A 21,679-nucleotide genomic window follows, 5' to 3' on the forward strand; every position below is an offset into this window, starting at 1 on the left:
TAATGCTTCTTTTAAAGAAGCAGGAATTTGTCGGACACCAGGACACTAGATTTTAACACCTTACAGCGTCCCCACTAATGCCTGATGTTTAGGTAGCTACATATTGCAGGGAGCAAGCTGTATCTTGCAAATACTCAGAGGTTGTTGGAAATAACCACTTCCCAAGCCTTTCACTGTTCATTTGTTAATGTATATATTTGCTAACCTGTATCCCATGTGTATGTTTATTTGCCAGTTTGACTGTACCTCTTTGGTGTGCAAGGGATTATAGACATGTGTACTGAGCATGTTCAGACTCAGGACTCCATTTTGTATTCTGTCTGCTTTACCCCCCCCCCCCCCCAAGTGGAGGTGGATGCATGTTACTATTTGGACTTCAGTAGAGAAGTATGACTTATGGACTACAGTGAGTACAACTATACCTAAAGACTATGGACTATTGATTAAGAATGATACCCTATGTAATCAACACACATAGAACTACAATCTATCTATAACTGAACTTCAATAAAAATGTACCTGTATGGTGAATTAATACAAGATGTTTGTGAGTAAACAAAATATATTATTTTTCAAAGAAGACTTTGTTTTTTTTTATCTCTGGGTGCATATTTTAAACTAAGAGGTTTCAAGGGAGTGTATATCTTTTGGGCAACTAACAACTGCAATTTCGACTTCAAAGTAACAATCATCCTCTGCTAACCAAATATATTTTGGTAGTGGCATGTCTTTGTCCTTGACAGTTCAAAGACATGATTCTTCTGTTTAACAGCCGAGTTACCTGTGTGCCATTATATGAATGCTTATGAATAGAACTTGTTCAAAGGGTTGACTTCTAACAAGGTCATGCTTTTCTTGACTAGTGCTTTTCAAAAGGTGGTCTCCACATGTTCATGGAGATTCACATTTGCCAAACATATATGACATCATGTTTCCTTTTCAATAAGGTTATGATTGCCATTTATTTCCAAAGGGTTATGTGCCCAGAGACTGGGTGCAGTTATTTCCAATAGAGGTCATATATTTTGAATGACTAGCATGGCATAGTGGCTTGAGCATTGCACTAGGATTTTGGAGACCAGGGTTCGAATTATGTTCAGCCATGGAAACCTACTGGTTTACCTAAGACAAGTAACACCCTTTCATCTTGAGAGGGAGGCAAAAAAAGCCTTCTTCTGAACAAAACTTGTCAAGACAACCCCATAAGAGTGTTGTCTTGGAGTTGCTTTAAGTTGGAAAAGACTTGAAGAAACACAACTGTATTTTGGTGTGATTTCTTTGCCAAATTCACGCCTCAGTCCTTACAACACTAGAGGATTTTTGGCTCAGCTAAAAAAAGACCCAGTGCTGATGAAACCCTTCCTCCTTCATAGATATTCAAATTTTCCAGCAGTTTGCCTCCTTCCTTCTCTTCTCAGTCTCTTCTATTCTCTGCCTCACTTCCTCCTCCCTCCTCTTTTCCTTTTTCTTCTGGTCTGTCTGTCTTTCCGCTGCCATTCCTCTTGTCTAGATGAGTGTATTTATCTATTCCCCAGTGCCCTTTTGCTGTCTCTGTCAATCTCACCTCCCCACCATCTGCCTTTTACCTCTCTATCTCTCCATCCCTCTCCACTCTTAAGTCTTGCCTGCCTATCAGTTGAACTGCCACACGCAGCTAGAGAAGAGCAGAGCAAGTACGTCAGCCTCATGCATATTAAATGAAACAGCATACTCTAGAAACAAAACAAGCCAAATCCAGCTGGTTTTTGGTCTCTGAAATAAGAGGTGATAGGGCCTGAAGAATAAGGCCAAAAGAATCCCCCCAGCATCACAACCAAGCTTTCCAAAAGGAACACAGATACACACAGACATGCATAGGCTCTTACATTGTACTTAATCCCAACATTAATGCATTCTGACAGCCATAAAGAAACTAGTATCTTTCTCACTAACATTGCAGAGCAATACCTAGGCATTGCAGGATGCCTGCGGCCCGATTTTACATATGTTATGATTTTCCTTTACAACAACCCTTTAAGGAAGGCAAGCAGTCTCACTCTCACATCCCAGTGAATGTGGGAAACTGAAACATTGTGGTTTTCTGGTTTGTTGACAGGGCTAAACAGAACATGGGCAGAGCCTTCCAAATAGTTGCTCCTACTCTAAATGGCTTGACTGTTATCATCACTCAGGTGCATTTATGGCAGTGGCTCCCAACCATTTTTTGACCAGGGACCACTTTGACCAGAGACCATTCTCCAACATGAGTACCAAAAGGGGTAACGAATCAGTTTTTGGTCAACTTTAGATTCGGTTTGGTTATCTGGGGTGCTGATTCAGAAAATTGCATTGGATAGACCACACCAGTTCTAGTTTCTGATATATAACATATGCCATCCAGTAATCGCCATGTGCTCTCTCACAGAAAACCATATTTAATCATCTAGAGCTGATGTGGTATATTGAATGCAATTTTCTGAATCAGAACTCCAAATAACCCCAGGAACAGGCCTAAAAACCAAGACACCAAGAAAAAAAGTTTTGTTTTTTTGTTTTTTGTTGTTTTGTTTGGCTGTGTTATTATCCGTAGTAGTAATGGTGAGGCAGCCGACCATATTTTAGTTCTTGCAGACCACTGGTGGTCCATGAACCACAGGTTGGGAACCACTGATTTACAGTATCATTGGTTTGTGCTGGGATGAGAAATGGAGGACAAATTGAATGCATACCAGACTGGAAAATTTTAGTTTGGAGTAACAGATTTACTCTCCTGAAATCAACCAATTTACCAACCAGCATGAGCATGCTGGCTGAAGAATGATAAGGGCTTATCTACAAGGGTGAAATAACCTATACTGGCCATGACGTACCTTCTGGATGTCTGCAGACTTTTTCATGGATAAACCACATTAAGAAAATTTGGTCAACACTGGAGAAGTTCTACATTTTGGGCACAGTGTGGAAAGCATGACCAGATCTGATACAGACCAGTTCACTATCCAGCTGGACTACTGTCACCATCTTCTTTTCCCCTATTTTTCTTCCTTCTTCTCTCCTTTCAAGATTATCCTCTCAGTTTTCAGTCTTCCAAATGTTCTAGACTTCCAGAAGTCCCAGCCAGTGCAACCAATGATCTTGGAACTGAGGTCCAAAAATATCTGGAAGCCAAAGAATAAGAACTACTGTTCCAGGATGTCTCAAGCAACACTTCCTCTGGGCTTCCCTGAATCCTTCAGATTTTAGATGAGGGCCTGTTCCATAAGTATGCAATGTCTGATGTCAGGCTAGCCAGTGGGGCAGGGATTTTATGGCAGTGATACCCTTCAATTTGTTTTATTTATTTATTATTTAATTTTTTATAATAAATATTTTATTTACTCATTTATTTTTCATACTTGACAATAGGACCTAAAGCCAGTTGTTAGTTTAATCTGCTGAATCAGTGAAACCTACTGTGATTAGAACCACTGAATCAGTGAAGCTCACACAAGTGTTCATTTATCAAGCGGAACCATGGATTCAAGTGGTCTGTTCTAGTTAGAATTAAAAATGGGATGTTAGACAGGGTTGGGAAATCATACAGCTTTCCAGGTGTCAGCTGCCATCACTGGCATAGCAATGATTAGGAACGCCAGCAGTTGTCGTCTAAAACCATCTGAAGGGTCACACAATTCTCACTCAAAATATAGGCTGTAAATTTTTCAGTTTGAGCAAATCCCATGTTCTTCTGAACCATCCTTGTGTTCATAGAGCTGAGTGACAATCTTCCAGAATTTTGCAAATATTCTTCTTTTAGTGCCTAAGGACCCGATTAGATGCAAATCCCCCCACCCATTCTATTCACGTCTAAAACATTTCATAGACGGAGCCCTTTGAACAACAGAAATCTGCTTTCAACTATCATCCATGTTGTTTTAGCTATGAACTGTAGGACTGAAGAGAAACGGGGGGAACAGGAGCTTGGAATAAAACATCTGAGCTCCTGAAGCATGTGGAAACAGGAGGAAATGCATCAAAAGACATAGAATGTGATCTGTCAGATTCGCCCATGTCTTTTTGTTTCAGTGACGTGGAGCGATGAACGTTGTTATTTTTTTTATTTAATGTAATAAAGAAATTGCACAATTGAAAGATATCAGCACTTTGATATAGTTATATTTTCTCTCCATTAGTACTAGTTTTGAAATAGTAGTGTGCTAACTTTTAAATTATTTTTAATTTTTTGATAGCAACTGTACTCCCATTTGTAGTGCTTATAAAATCCTTATGTATGTTATTTTAATGTAGGAGTTGTAGTTTTATATGATATTTACTTCTTCTCTGTGAAAGGGAGCTGTTGCTTCACCTAACTACAAATCCCATAGTTCCACAGCATTTTTAAGTCAAGGCAATTAAAGTGTTGTCAAATTTCATTAGTTTTGCAATGTAGATCAGGAATGGGCAAACTTTAGCCCTCTAGGTGTTTTGGACTTCAACTTTCACAGTTCCTAATAGTTGGTAGACTATTAGGAATTATGGGAGTCGAAGTCGAAAACACCTGGAGGGCCAAAGTTTGCCCATGCCTGATGTAGATGTACCTAAAGAAAAAAGACTATTTTCCCTTTTTGGTCAGTAGGCTTGTTGCAAAAAAAGTAGTTAAAAAGAAGTTGTTAAACTCAGCGATTTTGAAGATTCCCCCAAGAATGTGAGTGGAGTTGGCAGGGACTGCGCTCGTTCATGTAATGGTTCAGAACATGGGACAGAATGGGAGAAAGCATGCAAAACATACAGCATTTGATAGGATTTGAAAAACGGTACGAGATCTTTGAAAATTAAACAGGACAATATGCTGCTTTCCACAACTCATGTGATGAAGTCCTAAGTGCTCCACTCACATTCTTACTGAATACAATAAAAAAAAAACTCTCCTGCCATTCAAGTATGCAAATATCTATCATTTCCATTCCAACGCTAAACTTTAAAAATTTCTTCCAAGGGAGTTAAATGCCACTGTGTAGCTATATTGTAATGTTAATGTTTAGTAATATTGAGAATCGTGAACAAAAAACTTGACACATCACCAGAGATACTCTATTATAAATCCTTCCCCCATTCAGATGCGTATGTCATGTTACACATCATTTCTGTTTCAAGTGTAATGCCGCATGCTTTAGATAGTATCTTTTTATTATCTTGTAAGCACCAGTTTCTCAAAGTCGACTGCAGCGCTTAATAATGCATTATGTACTTGGTTTCGTGATGTTAGAAAAGATCACAATTACAGATAGCAGTAGAAAATGGTTTCTCACCAGTAATAATTAAGTAACGGGTCATAATTTGATACTTACATCTTTATTAACAAATCAACTTACCACTATAGAAGATGGGGGTGGATCCTGATTATATCAGACTTAAAGTTACAAACCCATTGAAATCAATGAGTCAGGTTACTCATGACTAATGCAATTCCCAGAAATGTCAGCTGGTCTTGCCTAATAATGACACAATTCATGATGAATTCCAAATGTCAAGGGAGAAACTGGAGAGGAGTGCTGCTGGTGGGGATCCTTTTATTCCAATACTAACTTGGGTACCTGGCATTGCCCGAGTTATTTGGAAGAGCCATTTTTTAAATTGTACAAAATGCATACGGTTGTAGATTAACTACAACTGACCTCATGGCCAAGTTAACCCCAAGAAATTCCATCAGTACTTTGTTGCATTGGGCAAGTTTGGTCTAGATGCATCATCGTTGGGGTTCAGTGTGCTCTCTGGCTGCAGGGTAAACTACAACTCCCACTATGGTGAATCAGTCCCCTCAAACCCCTCAAGTAGGTTGAGTTAGTCATGGGGGTTCTGCGTGCCAAGTTTGGTCCAGGTTCATCATCGGTGGAGGTCACAGTTTCCCTGGTTGTGGGTGAACTGCATTTCCCAGAAAGGAAGGTGAGTTCCTCCCAAACCTTTCCAGTAATCAAATATTGGCATATCAAGTATGTGCGCCAAGTTTGGTCCAGATCCATCCATGCTTGGGTTCACAGTGCTCTCTGGATGTAGGTGAACTATAAATCTCCCAAATCAACGTGAATTTTTCCCAAAGACCGCCAATATTTTTTGCTGGTCATGGGGGCCCTGTGTGCCACGTTTGGTCCAGTTCCATCTTTAGTGGAGTTCAGAGTGCTCATTGATTGCAGGTGAACTATAAATCCCAGTAACTACAACTGCAAAATGTCCAGGCCAACTCCCCTCAAAACCCACCAGTATTCAAATCTGGGCATATTGGATATGCATGCTAAGTTTGGTCCCGATCCATTGTTGGTGAAGTCCAGAGTGCTCTTAGATTGCAGGTGAACTATATATCCCAGTACCTGCAAATCCTGTAAATCATGGGGAATTCTTCCCAAACCTCTAGTATGTTCATTTGCTGATCCATTCCTCTGTTTGCTGTGTGCCATAGAAAAGAATAGGAAAAGGTTAAGGGAGAGGCAGTGGGCGGGATCATGCAAATGCCACACCAATACAGAGAGTAAGAAACCCTGGTGTGTCCATGGTGGAGGAAAAACAGAAAATCTAGGATGAAATTGTCCTCGTATGAAAGCCTTCACTTGGGTGGTGGGCAGTATGGTGTTTGTGGAGGGCATTGGCAGGGCTCTTGGACGTGTTCATGGCATTCTCTATAACCTGCACTGTCATTGGAGGGAGGGCCATTGGTATCTCCTGAGTAGTGGGAGCTATAGGTATTTGTGGAAGTGGCAGCTTGTCTGTGTAAGTGGACACCCCAGCCACACACATACATACATATTTTCAATCTTATTATTTGTATAGATCTGTTCCAGACTGCCATTATTTAAATTATCTCTTCCTTCCTCTCTTTCTCTCAATATATAAAAGTTATTTATCTTTATAAAGTCTTGAAGAAGCATTTTGCTGCATCTTTTTACATCCTTTCAATATATTGCAGTAATTTTTTGCCGATTCAGCTCCAGAGACAAAGCTATAACCAGTACACCATAGAATTGCATTCATGGAGAAAATGCTCCTAAACCCATGGGAGAGAAAAGGATAGCAATCTGGTGTTAAATCTAGTTTTAGTCCAACTTAGAACAGAGCCAATGAACTCAAAGATCAGTCACCAGTAACAGAATTCTAATTTTGCTTTAATAGGTCTACTCCAAATATAATGAATGTTGGATTTAATCAAATAATAATAATAATAATAATAATAATAATAATAATAATAATAATAATAATAATACGCTTTATTTATATCCTGCACTTCTCCCATTGGGGATTTAGAGTGGATTACAGCATTTACAGTAGACCTAGGCAAACATTCAAGACCTTTACAGTCACTTGCAATGAGATAGACAAACACAAACCAAGGCAAAGGCTTCCCCTTTTATTTCCGGCTTCTGGAAGCAGTACACATCTCTGGCTCTGAGAGGTGCATTCTCCATTTCCAAGCCAAGGAGCCTGCATTGTCACCTCCTGGTTGTGTGGCCGGCAAGACTGCTTGGAGCATCTCTTTGCCTTCTCCCGCCGACGTGGTACCTATTTATCTACTTACATTTGCATGCTTTCGAACTGCTAGGTTGGCAGGAGCTAGGGTTGACAGATGGGAGCTCACTCCATCTCACAGATTCGAACTGCCAACCTTCAGGTCAGCAGTTTGGCAGCATAAGTGTTTAGCCCATTGCGCCACGGCAGCCCAGGCTGGATGAAAATTGGAAAAGCAATCCTAACTCCTAGAATTGTAAATCAGTGGGGAACAGGGTGGGACAGGAACAACACGGATCCATATGGTTGGGTTCCTGCTGTGACCCATGGAGAACAAGGGGCCCCAAAATTAGGACATTACCCCCTAAATACGAATTATTTCCCCCTAAGATTTTATTTCAGTCTCCAAATTAAAACCATTGCAGACAGTGACATACTACTTCAGATATTCGAATAAGATGTTCGGGTTCTGGCCCACATAAACTCGCTGCACCTCCACAGTTAATTTCCTAACTTTAGAAAGGAATGTAATAGCAAATCCATTTAATCTCCCCCCTTTTTTACAAGGGCATAGGCATTGAAAACCAGATCTGAGTCTAATCTCTGTGGTACTTGCTTGTACATTTTGATCCTGAAATGTTTAAGGAAGCCTCACGAAGCCATATCCTGCTGAACTTATTAGCAATGGCATTCTCCTTTCTGGATAAATGGCGTTCCCTCTGTGACTTTGGGTATTGCTGTGGTTAGAGGGGAGAGAAATCACTAAAATACTTTTCAGAGTGTGAAAAAGTTACTTCTTTGGACTTCAGGCCCCAGTCATCATAGGCATGCAGGCTAGATGATTCTCATGTTCTAGTGCAAAAGGATATCCTTTTTGAAATTCTGTATTTTAGAGCATTGGTATTTATAGAGCTTTTCTCCCTCATCATATTTCAAATCGCTTGATTCTCTTCCTGTCCATTTTCTTTACTGTCTGATATGAAAAATCCGCAGTAGCTTTCTTGCGTGCCTTGGGAATGTTATCATGGCCAGCCAGACTGTGGATGAATTCCAAAGAAAGGATCACTCCGCACCAAGGTTGGGAGGAAAGAGATGCAGAAAAGCAGGGCATGGCATTTGAAAAATAAAATTGAGCTCAAACTTTGAGAATGGCTACAGAGAAAAGGGAAGTATAAGGGCAAAGAGGGGGGAAGATAGGAAGGAGGAAAACAATGCAAGCAGGGAGTAATTCATGTTGGTATTGATGCCTGTGTCTTCTATGAAGCTTATTTATCTGGAGTAGCCTTTCCAAAACTATGGTTTTCCAGATGTTTTGGACTTAAACTGGCAGAATTCCTAACTGTTGACCAAAATAAGTGAGGCTTTTGGGAACTGAAGTCCAAAGCTGGACTAAACTTTAGGGACCACTGATCTTGAGCCATTCTCAAAAATGAGTACATTTGTCTTCGGATTTATATCATTGCAGAGAGTAAGGTATTGAAAAGACAGGCCAAACAAAAAGAATTCCCTGGTGTCCTAGTTTTTAGGTCTGGTCCCAAGGTTATTTGGGGCACTGATACAGAAAATTGCATTGGATAGACCGCATCAACTCTAGTTTCTTATGACTTCATCACACACAATAAAATCAGCGTTTCAACGCATTTAAGAAACTGAGACTGACAGAGCCCATCAAATGACGCAAGTTCTTACATTCATTATAAATCATTTTCCAGTACTTTTCCGTTTCCTTACATGGCCACCACATGAATGTAAGAAAATACTGCAAGTAGACTTTCCAATGAAACCATCGTCTAGGGATGATTGATGTAGAGTTTTTTTAATAACCCTAATACAGATAAACTGTTCACATTTTTTATTATGGCGGCTGGAATGGTCTTCGCAAAATTTTGTAAACAAGACCTAATCCCCACAAAAACACAATGGTTAGATAAAATAAGGGAAATAAAAAATATGGACATACTGACCTTTTTGTTCAAACAATGTAATGGAAAGGGTATGAGAATGACAGACTGGACAAACTTCGAGGACTACATAAATAAGAATAACTAAATGATATGAACAACAGGATAATAAAATGGAGGAAAAAATACGTGATAATAATAATAATAATAATAATAATAATAATAATAATAATATCATCTTTGGTATTGAGATCGATAGGAACATGGATTTTTTACCCACAGCTCCTATTAAGGGCGAAAGGAAGAAGAACGGAAGTCAACCAACTTTTTATTTTTACTTTTATATATTTTTTACTTTTTACTTTTTATTTTTTTATTTTTTCGTTAGTAGTATTCTAATTATTTACTTACTTTTTACTCTTATTCTATTTTTCACACCTCTATCCTATAAAAAAATTGTTCTCATACTTTCACTGTATATCTTACTTGAAACTTTAATAAACACTATTTTTTTTAAAAAAATGACGCAAGTTCTTACTGTGAGTTCTGGGTATTTTGCCGTTTCTAAATGATTAGAAACAGCAAAATGATTCCTGAGTCAATTGGCAATTATGTATGTATGTATGTATGTATGTACGTATTTATAGTATTTATAGTATTTATATTCCACCCTTCTCACCCCGAAGGGGACCCAGGGCAGATCACAATGCACACAATCCATGCTTAATTACACTACTAGAGGCTGATCTTGTAGATATCATCATCTAATATCACAGTTCCATCATCACCTCCTGTAGCATTATAAAGAGTTGTCCTTGTGGTCTTAGGTTTTGGCCCTAGGTTAGTCCTATACCTTGACCAAGCAAAGAAAAATAGAGGTAGGCAAAGCAAGTTATGCATTCCAGAAGGATTTACACCTATCCCATGTGTTGTATTGTTCTGTGTAGATGTTAATTGGTACTGCGCTGCACTATTTAATAGAATGGACATAATCAAGCAGACACAAGAAGCCACTAATGAGGAAGGACAGCAAGGAGGATAGAGCAATGTGTGTGCCATATGTTCTGCCTTGCATCCTCGCAGTACCCTGCATGCTGCCTTCAGGAATGGCAGAGATACTGTTCCATTCATACAGCTACGCTTCAATTGTTAGCTCAATTGATTTCTGTATGAAGAACATATTCATGTGTATGTGTGTATGTGTCTGCAATTCCAAGTATGCTCAATCTAGTGCTTTACTTCAGGCATCAAACTCCTTGGCTACGTCTCACCATGCAGAACAAGTTGAAGAAGTTCCTTTATGCTGGCTTCTAAAGGCTGTGTGTGTGTGTGTGTGTGTGTCCTTGGCTGTACAGTCCAGATTCTGTGTCATCCACAAGCTGAATTCTGCAGCATCTTATCAATAATGTAACATGAGTGTGCATACTTTGTATGTGTATTACCTAAGTTCTTCTGCAGTTTTGCTTCCTTTACTCAGGATTCGCTGGTCATGGGAGGAATGGGATTACTAAAAGCTTTACTTCACCAAACAGCCTACTTTGTCTTCCCCTTTGGCTTCTAATAATTTGGTGACATTTATTTATTTACAGTGCCAGAAGTGAGTTGAGGGAACAGTTATAATGTAGTTTAAAAAACAAAAATTAAAAACTTGTCATTATACTAGATGTCCTTTGACCAGAAGCTGGCCACTTGGACTGCCTCTGGTGTCGCTGTGAGAAGGTCCTCCATTGTGTATGTGGCAGGGCTCAGGTTGCATTGTAATAAATAATAATAATAATAATAATAATAATAATAATAATAATAATAATAATAATAGGAAACAATAGACATTGACAAAATTACAATCTGCCAACTGCAAAAGGCCACCCTGCTGGGATCTGCGCGCATCATCCGAAAATACATCACACAATCCTAGACACTTGGGAAGTGTTCGACTTGTGATTTTGTGATATGAAATCCAGCATATCTATCTTGTTTGCTGTGTCATAATAATAATAATAATAATAATAATAATAATAATAATAATAATAATAATATATTTATGTATACCCACCACCATCTCCCAAAGGAACTCGGGACAGCTTACAAAGCACTCAAAGGCGCAACACACCTTTTTCTCATCCCCACCAATCACACTTGGGACAGAGGTGAGACCGAGAGGAGGGCCTCCCTAGTAGTAAGTGGTCGGTGGTTTGCTCTTCTTTACACTCAAATGTCGTGGACTCCATTTCTTAAGGTTAGCTCTGCATCTCATGGTGCCAGAGCACAGCTTGTTCAATGCCTTCCAAGTCTCCTAGTCTTCTATGTCCCCGGGGGGAGGTTCTCATCCGGTATCAGCCATGGATTGAGATTCTGGCTTTTAACTTGCTACTTTTGGACTCTTGCTTCCTGGGGTGTTCTTCTGAGTATCTCTGTAGATCTTAGAAAGCTGTTTCTTGATTTTAGGTGTTGGCATGCTGGCTATATCCGAGCAGAGGATAGTCTGGAGATGTCAATGCCTTGGTCCTTTCATTACAGGCTGCTACTTCCCAATGCATGTCAGGTGGTGACATACCAGCTAAACAGTATAATTTCTCCAGTGGTGCAGAGCGTAGACATCCTGTGATAATGCAGCATGTCTCATTAAGGGCCACATCCACTGTTTTAACGTGGTGAGATATATTCCACACTGGGCATGAGTATTCAGCAGCAAAGCAGCAAAGCACAAGGGCAGATTTCTTCACTATCTGATCCCCAGGTTGTGCCAGTCAGCTTTTGTATTTGGTGACATTGCCCACCCTCTACATCTACATATTTGTAAGGATTAGAAACTTGCTTAAAAGAAAAAACAAATCTGAAAATCTCATGAAGACTATTGTGCCCATCGCCACATTCTGTGTTATTCCTCATGTGAATCTACACTGTAGAATTAATCCAGTTTGCTCTCACTTTAACTGCCATCATCCAATGCTATGAAATCATGGGAGTTGTAGTTTTACAAAATACGTTTCTGCCTCACCAAACTAGAAATCCATGATTTCATACCATTGAGCTACTGTATTGCTATTAAAGTGGGATCAAACTGCATTAATTCTACACTGTAAATGATCCCCTAAGTATAGAAAGTGGGGAGGTTAAAAGTCAGTAGAAATTAAAAATGGGAATGCATATTCAGCGTATACATCATTGTCACTTTGAATAGGAATAGATTTTTCCCCAGTCTTTATGATCTATGCATTGCCACAGCTCCGTTGCTTCCACCTAATGCTTTTCTTTTGAAACTCTGTCCTTTGTTCACTCACTTTTGAAAATGGGTTTCCAAGATTGCCAGTTCTAACATTCTTCCTCCCTTCTGCACTCTAAATTGTAACACAGCTTCTGGTAAAGAGCAGCCAAATGGCTCATTAGCAGGGCTTGAAAAATGTTAGTCTCTCTCCATACAATATTCTCAATTTTCCAGCCAGCACCAGCAAAAATCTATGCTATCTGGAGAATCATAATCCCGTCCCATCCCCCCAAAAAGAAGAGTAAAATTTCTGACACTTTGGCCCCTTCTACACTGCCATACAATCCAGATTACCAAAGCAGATAATCCACACTATCTGCTTTGAACTGGATTATATGGGTTTACACTGCTATACAATCCAGTTCAAAGCAGATAATCTGGATTTGAAGAAGGGGCCTGAATCTATTAGACCCTTAGCAAGAACTGAATCCAAAAACATGACCCATGGCTAACCTAAATACTTATAAGATAGACAAAAATATTATCTTTCGGAGAGGTGGGTCTGTATGTTGCAACCGTAGGACAAGGAGATCTTGACTTCTTTCCCTATTGAACTTGAAAACTAATTCAACCTAAACTCCACCTCTGAAGTTGCTTGATGTGATAAAAGCAGAGACCCCTGCCAATTTTTTCTTATCATTGCTTTTTGTTCCTTTTTTTTCCAGACGGATGCTTTTTCATCATCTCCCTTGTAACCTGGTTTTCTTAACAGCCCCCTGGTATCTATAATAGTATCAAGAAATTGGTTCCCTATTTGACAACAGATTTTTGCTCTCGTATTTGTGATGAGGTTTTTTAAAATTATTATTCTTATTTAAATAGTGGCTGTAATTAGCTAGAAAAAAGGATGCGAGAGGGAGGGAACACGGTGCCCTGGATCTCATTGCAAGGTCATTGCGACAGACAATAGCTCATTTTGCTTCCCACACTTTCATCTTCCCTTTTAAAAAAAATCCTGACAGATATACTTTTCAAAGAGGTGGATATAATCTATGTCTGTCTTTCGCTGCAATTAATGCACATACACACAAATTATACTTTGGATTGTTCATATCATTCACCGGATGACTTCACCACCACACCATTCATATGCTACCCACCACTTTTTACTCATAATGCAGCGATCATAGGCATTAAATATTTGAAACATGTTTTATTCCAGTCATCATCCTGCTGTCTTCTAATCCATCTTTTTTTTCTGACCTTTATCAGTCCTGCCTCTCTCGGAGCTAGCCACAAATCCCAAAGGAGCATTTATTCTTACTGGCAGTCGGAAGGGAAGGGCTTGCATAGCTTATGGGGAAATGCATTGTTTTGGACTGCAAATCCCAACCTTCTAGGCAGCTTGCTGGTTGGGGGGATTCTGGGTGTTGTAGTTCAAAATCAATGTTTCCAGACTTTGAGTATTGTAAATTAAAGGTAAAGGTTTTCCCCTGCCATTAAGTCTAGCCGTGTCCGATTCTGGAAGTTGGTGCTCATCTCCATTTCTAAGCCAAAGAGCCGGCGTTGTCCATAGACACCTCCAAGGTCATGTGGCCGGCATGACTGCATGGAGCACCATTACCTCCTGCCAGAGTGGCACCTATTGATCTACTCCCATTTGCATGTTTTCAAACTGTTAGGGTGGCAGAAGCTGGAGCTAACAGCGGATGCTCACCCCGCTCCACAGATTTGAACTGCTGATCTTTCGATCAGCAAGTTCAGAAGTTCAGCAGTTTAACCCACCAAAAATAAGGAAAGACACCCAAAGGCTAAAGTTTCAGTAACAGCTTCCCTTCCATTCTCCACTCAAACCCCTAAAAGACCTAAAGTTTTTTTCTTATTCAAACTTGCCTGTAACTTTCTTCTTCCTATTTATAAATGTGGGTAGCTGAATCAATTCCTTGCAGTCAGAAAAGGAAAAGGGCAACCAAGGAGCCCTTTGGCACCTTAAAAACCTATAAATATATTGTGCTGTAATAAATATTTTAGTAGGTTTTAAGGTGACACGGGGCTCTTTCTCGGCTGCCCCGATGCTGTCCTCCAAAGATCTTGAGTTCTTTCTCACATTAAAACAAACTTGTCAGTGACTTTCTATTGCTATTTATAAATGTGGGTAGCTGGATTCTTTTCTTGCAGCAAATAAAGACAGAAAATAAAGAAACGCAACCAAAAAGCCCTTCGGCACCTTAAGAATTCATAAAGATATTGTGCTCTAATAAATGTTTTAGTAGGTTTTAAGGTGACATAGTGTTCTTTCTAGGTTGCTCTGATGCTGACGTTCTGTGCTGCAGTATTGGCGAATGAAGGTCCTAGGATAAAGAGCATCATAGGTTTATAATGACCTTAAATACCCTCTCATCCACCCCATCTATCTATAATGGAGGTAGGGAATGGCATCTTGAAGCATCACAGTCAATAGTAAGGCATGATAATGAAATCGAGCAAATATAATGGGTCATGGATAGTGAGATCCGGACCGCAGATAGCGGAAACCCAAAACATTAAGTGGAGGGCTGGTTATGGCAATGGGCAGTCTGGGGATCCATGCCTGGCAAGATCAAGAAGCTATAAACCCAATGTTCCCCAATCAAAAGATTTCACCAGTTGATCTGTCCAGGTGACTGCCCAAAGAGTGGGCGGCCTGGCTTAAAGATCCTGTTGTCCTCTGCACAGTTGGGGCTATGGGGATCAATAGAGATGGTTTGATCCCATTGATGATGGGTGCTTTGATCCTATTGTTGTGATGATGACCAGGAAGCATTGATAGGCACTCAGTGTGAAAGGTTACCTGAGCTTGATGGGTGGTTTGATCCTCAAATAATTTTATAGGAGACACAAAAGATTGTTCTATATATACAAAGGGGTCCATGGATATCGGGGGTTCCCAAGCAGTTACCGGGGCCAGCTATCAGGGACAACGAAGAGAGAGTAGGGCACATGAGACAAAGAAGATACAAAGAATCAAATTAGAGTATAATGCACCACAGTGAACATTTATTAAAGGGTTATATCGTAACAAAGAGGAAAATTAGAATGTATCCAAAATGTGGGTATTTGCTGCTGGGCTCCTCCGTATCTCTGATCGTCCGCAGTATTGATTCCTGCGGAGCTCCAGACTCCCGTTCTCCACGGGTCTTCTGTCATGGTTTCACAGTTATGAATTGGTTAATAATTTGACCCGGGGGGGAGGGAGGGGGGGCAATGCTTGACATCAATAGGAGTTGTAGTCCAACAACATTGGGAGGGCGACATATTCCCCAACTGTGACACACAGCTCTTTTTAAAAACATTATTGGGTTATTGTATGTATTATTAGATTGTTGCATGTAAACATTATTTACAGGGTGTTGTTTCTGTGTATCATAGTTGGGGTGCATACAGAGTTGTGAATATTGTCTCAGAAGTCCCTGCTTTGCTGATTTTGTTCTAAACAACTTTATTTCACATTGGAAATATTAGAAAGAAGAACACATGTGAATATGAAACTGGGGGAAGTTAATGTTGTGACCCATCTTGTAAAATTCAGGTGACCAGAGCGTGAAGGAAGAAAACATGAATTTTCATTTGCTTTAACCTGGCTCATTGTGGACCGTAGCTTAGAAAAGTCACAGTTGGTATTACCATTCGCAGTATCCCCCAAACAGCATGGACAATAGAAGTTGTGGTCCAAACAAAGAAAGGTTTTTTCTTTTCAAGCTCTGCCTATAGGCTTTAAACGAGCCATTTCTTGGATATATTATTTTTGAAAATGTATGGTTTGATTTTGATTTATAAAACAAAAACAAAAACCCAGAGATCTTCCAATGAAACAATTTATTGGATTGTATTTGGTGGTCCCAGGATAATCATCATTTACTTGCATCCTTTTCATAAGGTGGTGCGATGGGTTAAACCCTTGTGCCGGCAGGACTGCTGACCTGAAGGTTGGGTTGCTGACCTGAAGGTTGCCAGTTCAAATCCAGGGAGAGCATGGATGAGCTCCTTCTGTCAGCTCCAGCTCACCATGCGAGGACACATGAGAAGCCTTCCACAAGGATGGTAAAAACAACAAACATCCAGGCATCCCCTGGGCAACATCCTTGCAGACGGCCAATTCTCCCACACTAGAAGCGATTTCCAGTTTTTCAAGTCGCTCCTAACAAACACAAAAAAAATCTTTTTCATACATTTTCCAATTTCTTTTGCATTTTCTTCTGACAAAAAAGAGGGAAACGACACAAATGCTGCATATGATTTTTATGGGAAGCACTAGGAGTTTTCCCTCTGGAAGCATCCCTGATGCATATGTTTCATAGAGAGTATTTTTAAATTGCTTTTATTTATAGGCTGACTATGTATTGCTGCATTATAAAAGCAATGAAAAGAAGTGATAAAACGATGTTTGCGTATGGAGCGCCATCTGTGTAAATAGCGATTTAAGAGGATAAGTCTGCAAAAAGTATACAAGCTAGAACAGATCCTGGGGACTTGGACAGATGGGCAGAAACAAGTCTAAACATGGGAAAGTCATGTCAAACCTTTGGCCCATCTAGCCTAGTCTTATCTGAGAGAAATGAATTTGCAGCCTTTTAAGCAAGATGTTTTAATACCATTTGATAATACATCCGAAAATACATCACACAGTCCTAAACACTTAGGAAGTGTTCAACTTGTGATTTTGTGATACGAAATCCAGCATATATATCTCGTTTGCTGTGTCATACTATGTTTTTGTTGCAATAATAATAATAATAATAATACAGTAGAGTCTCACTTATCCAACATAAACGGGCCGGCAGAATGTTGGATAAGTGAATATGTTGGATAATAAGGAGGGATTAAGGAAAAGCCTATTAAACATCAAATTAGGTTATGATTTACAAATTAAGCACCAAAACATCATGTTATACAACAAATTTGACAGAAAAAGTAGTTCAATACGCAGTAATGCTATGTAGTAATTACTGTATTTACGAATTTAGCACCAAAATATCATGATGTATTGAAAACATTGAATACAAAAATGCGTTGGATAATCCAGAACATTGGATAAGCGAGTGTTGGATAAGTGAGACTCTACTGTAATAATAATACAGGTAATAATAATAGTCTAACCTTCCCTGGTGGTCTCCCATCTAAATACTGATCCTGTTTAACTTCCCAGATCAGATGAGACCAGGTCTGCTTTGATATAGTGGTGCTGAATTCTGGATGATCTCTGGAAGCAATGACATTTGATTCTCAATTAGTTTGCAGCAGAAAGAACAAACATTCACAATTGAAAATGAAGAAAGCTTAGGATAAAATCCAGTGTGAATGAGAGAGAGAAAGGGACAGAGGGAATGGACAGTGAGTTTAGTTCAGTTTCTGGTACTACAGAGTCTTGGATCAGAGATATCCTGTTCTTTTGTTCTTCTCTCTGCTTTTTGTATCTGATAGATACTGAGATTTTATTTAAAACTAGCTTGGGGTCCCGGCGGTGCCCGGGTGTTTTGAGAAACCTGTGTGGCAAGTTTGGTCCAGATCCGAAGTCGGCTGGGTTCAGTGCTGTCTGTATAAGGGTGAACCACAACTCCCAGAGGCAAAGGACAATCACCCCGAAACCCTGCCTGTATGCTCAGTTGGGCATGATGAGGCAGTGTACCAAGTTTGATCCAGATCCGAAGTCGGCTGGGTTCAGTGCTGTCTGTTTAAGGGTGAACTACAACTCTCAGAGGAAGAAGTGAGAGAAGCTACTTGGTCCATCCTCCCCCAATCTACCCCGTGACAGAAAGGGGTTCATGGGAGTTCTGTGGGCCAAATTTGGTCCAGTTCCGTCACTGCTGGGCATCGCAGTGGCCTGTGGGAGTCATAGCGATTGAAAGTACTATAGATCTCATCACCAATGGGCCATCGTCCCGCCAACGGCACCAGGCCGTAGAGTGCATCATGGGGGTTAAGCGTGCCAAGTTTGGTCCATGTCAGTGATCCTGGCGGTCACAGTGGCCTGTGAAAGTGGCGGCCAATCAGAAAGCTGCCACATACAAACATACAAACATTTACTTTTATTATATATATATAGATATAGATAGATATAGATATAGATAGATGGGGAGATCTGAGATGCCTGAAGACTGCCTCATGCCTGGACTAACAACACTATGTAGCACAATTTTTGTTTCTGGGTTATAAATATCATTTTCTAATTGGTTTTCCCATAAAAACATGGGAAAAATTATTAAACTGTAAAAAGTTTGTTTTTGTGGGACATGCTGCAGCACATTTTGCTATAGTTTTTCAATAAATATCTCATAATCTCAACTAATTCACCATAGTTTCTGGCAGCCACAAAAATGAAGTTTCTGGAGTATAACAACCATTTTCGAAGTAAGTAGTGCACAATTAAACAGGAAATAACACTTTAAAACCAGGAATAGAATATTTTTCAAATTTTGTTACATGGTGTTACTGGAATAGCACCCCAAGAGTCCAGGGTTCAAATCGCTGCTGATCCCTGTGGTTTCAATGGTTGACCTTGTGCAAACCACTCTCCCAGCCTAAGAGGAAGGCGATAATTAAAGCTCCTCTGATCCTATGATACAGTCACTTAAACCTTGTGATAAGGTCGCCTTAGGGTACCCCAGATTGGAAATTATTTGAAGGCATACAGCAACAGTGACAGCAATAATAACAAGTGCAGGGCAAAAGAGGCAAAGGAGGGAAGGCATTTCTAATCTCCTAGAGAAAAGGAGACTTTGGGACTATGCTATGATGTCTCATTAGGAGATAAGAGCTGAAATATGAGAGGAAAACCACACATAAGTTCAAGGTGAAGGACAAGCAGCTTGTCATGGATCCTGGAACAGAGAGTTTGCCAGTATCAGGACTTAATGAGAGATGTGACAAGTAAGAGGAGAGAGAAATGAATAAAGTGGGCAACAAAATCCCATCAGTTCCTTCATGAAGCCAACGGGAAAGAATCCCACTGCGTTCCCTATTTGCATATCAAAAGTGAAAAGCAAAGTGGCATTTCTATGCCTAGAGGCAGTATGTTGGAAAAATGTTGGAAACAAACAAGAGGCCCTTGGGGGATCACAGCTGGAAACTATTGGTGCTGAAGCTTTTATTATTGATTTTCCAAGATTCCATTCTAAGACAAAATAGCTGAGGTAGGTTGCCAGGCCAGGACCAGCCCCTCAAATTTTGGTGTTTATGACCAAGGATAATATACTATCGCTTTGCCAAGATGGAGCACCAGAACCTTTTAAAACTTCCAAACCCCCGCCTTTTCCCCAGGCCGCATGGCCATTGGAAGGTGTAACTCATAGAATCATAGAATAATAGATTTGGAAGAGAATTCGCGGGCCATCCAGTCCAACCCCCTGTCAAGAAGCAGGAAATCGCATTCAAAGCACCCCCAACAGATGGCCACCCAGCCTCTGCTTAAAAGCTTCCAAAGAAGGAGCCTCCACCACAGTCCGGGGCAGAGAGTTCCACTGTCAAACAGCTCTCACAGTGAGGAAGTTCTTCCTGATGTTCAGGTGGAATCTCCTTTCCTGTAGTTGAAGCCATTGTTCCGCGTCCTAGTCTCCAGGGCAGCAGAAAGGAAACTTGGTTCCTCCTCCCTGTGACTTCCCATCACATATTTATACACGGCTATCATGTCTCCTCTTAGTCTTCTCTTCTGCAGGCTAAACATGCCCAGCTCTTTAAGCCGCTCCTCATAGGGCTTGTTCTCCAGACCCATTTTAGTTGCCCTCTTCTGGACACATTCCAGCTAATCAACATCTCCTTTCAATTGCAGTGCCCAGAATTGGACACAGTATTCCAGGTATGGTCTGGCCAAGGCAGAATAGAGGGGCAGCATGACTTCCCTGGATATAGACATTATACTCCTATTGATGTAGGCCAAAATCCCATTGGCTTTTTAAGATGCCGCATCACATTGTTGGCTCATGTTTAACTTGTTGTCCAGGAGGACCCCAAGGTCTTTTTCACACATACTATTCCAAGTTCTGCTTCTACTGGGTCCAGGCTGTGGTGCAGGCTGGTAAGCAGCCTGCTGCAATAAATCACTCTGACTATGAGGTCATGAGTTCGAGGCCAGCCCATGGCGGGATGAGCACCCGTCAATTAAAAAATAAAAAAAATAGCCCCTGCTTGTTGCTGACCTAACAGCCCAAAAGATAGTTGCATCTATCAAGTAGGAAATAAGGCACCACTTATAAAGTGGGGAGGCAAATTTAACTAATTTACGACATTGGAATGAGGAAGTGCCGTCACAGTGGATGATGTGTGTAAATGGGCACTGAATGTTTGCCCTATATGTATATAATGTGATCCGCCCTGAGTCCCTTTTGGGGTGAGAAGGGCGGAATATAAATACTGTAAATAAATAAATAAATACTGCATCCGAAGAGGACCTGCTACCTTATACCAGTTCTATTGTGTTTTAGCGTATTGTTATTGCTTGTGGTTTATACTGTTTTAATTCTTTTAATTTGCCTTTGTTTGTATTGTTATATTGTGTGTTGAGGCCTTGGCCTTTGTAAGCCGCATCGAGTCCTTCGGGAGATGCTAGCGGGGTACAAATAAAGTTTAATAATAATAATAATCTGTCAGAAAAGAGACATTACCTTCTCCTTTCTCCAGCTGTCTTTTAGGATCTGCTTCCAAGGGGTTGCCACCTCTCTTTGCCTAAAGATATGGCTCACGAAAAAAGACAATGATGCTTGGTGAAGCCAAAAACAGCAGGAAACGGCGAAGAGCATGGAAAGACTAGCTGGATCTACACTGTCATAAAATCCAGTTTCTGAATCCAGATTATCTTGGAGTCCCAAACACTTGGAGGGCCCAAGTTTGCCCATGCCTGTTCTACAGCATGGACACACCCTTGGAGGCCTTTCATTCGCTGTTAAAGCACTCCCCGCACCCCTAAACTAAAGGCGATATAAGTGAACGGGAGCGAACGCCGCCACTCCTTGTCTAGCCGCCCCCCAAATAACGCGCGTCGCCTTCCCGCGTGGGCCTTGCCATTGGCGGAGACGCCGACGCCTCCTTCCCGTCTCCGCCAATGGGAGAGCGTTCCTTCATTAGCATCTCAAAAGGGGAAGGCGAGGTT

At 40.5% G+C, this 21,679-nt stretch overlaps 1 long non-coding RNA gene across 2 annotated transcripts; it reads right to left on the reverse strand.

Moving 5' to 3' along the window:
* Positions 1-15,566: 15,566 nt before the first annotated feature.
* On the reverse strand, positions 15,567-21,612 carry LOC134299970 (uncharacterized). Of its 2 annotated transcripts, XR_010007227.1 has the most exons (3): positions 21,195-21,612; positions 17,695-17,797; positions 15,567-16,735 (listed from the first exon to the last, which is right to left on the reverse strand). It is a non-coding gene; the product is annotated as an uncharacterized LOC134299970 (long non-coding RNA). The 2 variants fall into 2 exon arrangements; XR_010007226.1 differs by having other exon boundaries at positions 15,567-17,797.
* Between the last annotated feature and the right edge of the window lie 67 nt (positions 21,613-21,679).

This window comes from Anolis carolinensis, chromosome 6, assembly GCF_035594765.1.
Source record: "Anolis carolinensis isolate JA03-04 chromosome 6, rAnoCar3.1.pri, whole genome shotgun sequence".
NCBI lineage: Eukaryota > Metazoa > Chordata > Lepidosauria > Squamata > Dactyloidae > Anolis > Anolis carolinensis.